At 44.5% G+C, this 3,182-nt stretch overlaps 1 non-coding gene across 1 annotated transcript; it reads right to left on the bottom strand.

Moving 5' to 3' along the window:
* Positions 1-252: 252 nt before the first annotated feature.
* Positions 253-359, bottom strand: LOC112093710. The gene has a single exon (XR_002903167.1). It is a non-coding gene; the product is annotated as a small nucleolar RNA R71 (small nucleolar RNA).
* Positions 360-3,182: the final 2,823 nt, after the last annotated feature.

Genomic DNA, 3,182 nt, shown 5'->3' with positions numbered 1-3,182 from the left:
GTTCAGCAGAATCAGTACGGGGGGTTGCCATGTGAAGACCCCAATGTGCATCTAGCAACGTTTCTGGAGATCTGCGACACCATCAAAATGAATGGTGTGGACCAGGACATTATCAGAATGCGCCTGTTCCCTTTCTCACTTAGGGACAAGGCGAGGGGTTGGCTCCAATCAGTTCAAGCGGGTAGTATTGGCACATGGGAAGATTTGGCACAGAAGTTTCTTACCAAGTTCTTTCCTCCATCAAAGACCGCTCAACTGAGGAGCGAGATTGCACAGTTTAGACAGCTAGACTTTGAGCCTCTCTATGAGGCTTGGGAGCGTTTTAAGGAGTTGACTAGAAAATGCCCGCAGCATGGATACCAAGACTGGTTCCAAATCCAGATCTTCTATAACGGTCTGAATGGACAAACCAGGATGATTGTTGATGCGACATCAGGTGGGATGATGTTGTCCAAGACCTATGAGGAGGCCAAATTATTATTGGAGGAGATGGCCTCCAACAATGCTCAATGGCCAAGTGAGCGGTCAAGTGTGAAGAGGGCTGTAGGAATGCATGAGATTGATCCGTTGGTCGCTCTTTCAGCACAAATATCAGCTTTGACCAACAAGATCTCAGAGTTGACCGCAAAGGAAGCCACATCGAGTAAGGAGACGGCTATGGTTGCTAGTACATCTTACACAGGTGAAGGTGATACTGAACAAGTGCAATATGTGAACAACAGAAACTTCAACTACCGAAGCAATAACATGCCAAGCAATCTACCAACTCATTACCACCCAGGACTCCGGAACCATGAAAACTTTTCATATGGCAATAACAAGAATGTATTGCAACCTCCTCCAGGGTATAGTCAGCCATTATCTCAGAGCAAGCCGTCGATAGAAGACCTGTTGAGCACGTTCATTGTAGAAACCAGGGGGCGGTTCAACAAAGATGAGGCTAGACTTGATAATAGCGAGACTCATTGCACAAATATGAGCGCTACTATGAAGACTATGGAGACACAGATTGGCCAACTCGCCGACTCAATGAAGAGCCTATCATCCGGGAACTTTCCTAGTGACACTATGAAAAACCCCAAGGAGCAATGTAACGCAGTCACCTTGAGAAGTAGGAAAGAAGTTGAGGCTCCTAAGCCCCAAGAGGATAAAACCAAGGAAGAAGAGGTAGAATCAAAGCAACCAAAGGAGAGTGCAAGGCCTAAGTCGATCTCTTTTCCAGATAATCCTCCTCTCCTCACTCCTACCCTTCCGTATCCACAAAGATTCAAGAAGAAGAATATGGATGCTCAATTTTCAAAGTTTTTAGAGATTTTCAAGAAGATCCATATCAACATTCCGTTTGCGGATGCACTTGAACAAATGCCTAATTATGTCAAGTTTATGAAGGATGTCATGGCAAAGAAGCGGAGGTTGGAGGATTATGAGACCGTCAAGTTAACGGAAGAGTGTAGCGCTATCCTTCAAAGGAAATTGCCTCGAAAGTTGAAGGATCCTGGGAGTTTCACTATTCCGTGTACTATTGGAGATTCTCACTTCGAGAAGGCTTTGTGTGATCTTGGAGCTAGCATCAACCTCATGCCTCTATCGGTTTTCTGGAAACTTAGGCTTGGAGAGGTCACCCCGACCACCATCTCACTACAAATGGCGGATAGATCCCTTACCTATCCAAGGGGAATCATTGAGGATGTTTTGGTAAAAGTTGACAAATTCATTTTCCCGGTTGATTTTGTTGTGTTAGATATGGAGGAGGATCAAGAGATTCCCATCATTCTTGGGAGACCCTTTCTAGCTATCGGAAGGGCCTTAATTGATGTGCATAGCGAGAATTTGACTTTGAGGGTCAATGAGGAAGAAGTCAACTTCAGCATCTTTGACTCATTGAAGTTTTCGAGTGAAGGCTCATCATGCAACCGGGTGGAGGTATTGGAATTGTGCACTAAGGAGTTCATTCAGGAGCTCTTAAATGATGACTCATTGGAACATAGTCTCACCAACTCCTTGGTAGGGAAAAACTGGAATGATGAATATTTTTCTAAAAGAGAAGAGGTGCTAGATTGTGTTCTAGCCCTAGAAGCATTGCCTGGTGAAGCGACGAGTGAGACTCACACAGACATCTATGAGGAACCTAAGGGGGTACCTAATCCTATTAGTCCACCGCAAGGAGGATTAGCCTTGAAACAACTACCCGACCACCTTTGTTACGCCTTTTTAGGTAAAGAGTCCACTAATCCGGTAATCATTTCAGCATTTTTGAGTCAAGAAGAAGAAGAAAAGTTGCTCCTCGTTCTGAAAAAGCATAAGGCTGCTTTTGATTGGTCAATTTCGGACATAAAGGGCATTAGCCCCACTGTTTGCATGCACAAGATTCTTATGGAGGAGGCTTACAAGCCATCGGTTGAGCACCAGAGAAGATTAAATCCAGCGATGAAAGAAGTGGTAAGAACCGAAGTGCTAAAATTGTTGAATGCAGGAATCATTTATGCCATTTCGGATAGCTCTTGGGTCAGCCCGGTCCAAGTTGTGCCAAAAAAGGGTGGTATGACGGTGGTGAGAAATGATAAGAATGAATTGCTTCCTACAAGAACGGTCACAGGGTGGAGAGTTTGCATCGACCACAGGAAACTTAATAAAGCCACCAGAAAGGACCATTTTCCACTCCCGTTCATCGACCAAATGTTGGACCGACTAGCAGGTTTTGAGTATTACTGCTTTCTTGATGGCTATTCGGGCTATAATCAAATTGCTGTAGCCCCAGAGGATCAAGAAAAGACTACATTTACCTGCCCTTATGGTACATTTGCATTCCGTCGGATGCCCTTTGGCTTATACAATGCCCCTGCTACATTTCAAAGGTGTATGATGGCCATTTTCTCCGACATGGTGGAAGAGATAATGGAGGTGTTCATGGACAATTTTTCAGTTTTTGGGTCGTCATTTGATCATTGCCTCCACAATTTATCCCTTGTCCTACAGCGCTGTGAAGAGAAGAATCTTGTACTCAATTGGGAGAAATGCCATTTCATGGTGAAAGAAGGGATTGTCTTAGGCCATCGAGTATCATTGAAGGGTATCGAGGTGGACCAATCGAAAATTGACACTATTGAGAAGCTTCCACCACCGGTGAACGTCAAAGGCATTCGAAGTTTTTTGGGTCATGCGGGATTCTACCGGAGATTTAT

The sequence above is a fragment of the Morus notabilis genome, unplaced genomic scaffold (assembly GCF_000414095.1).
Source record: "Morus notabilis unplaced genomic scaffold, ASM41409v2 Scaffold279, whole genome shotgun sequence".
NCBI lineage: Eukaryota > Viridiplantae > Streptophyta > Magnoliopsida > Rosales > Moraceae > Morus > Morus notabilis.
Note: the sequence above shows the minus strand (reverse complement) of the source record. Positions and strands in the feature narration are given on the sequence as shown.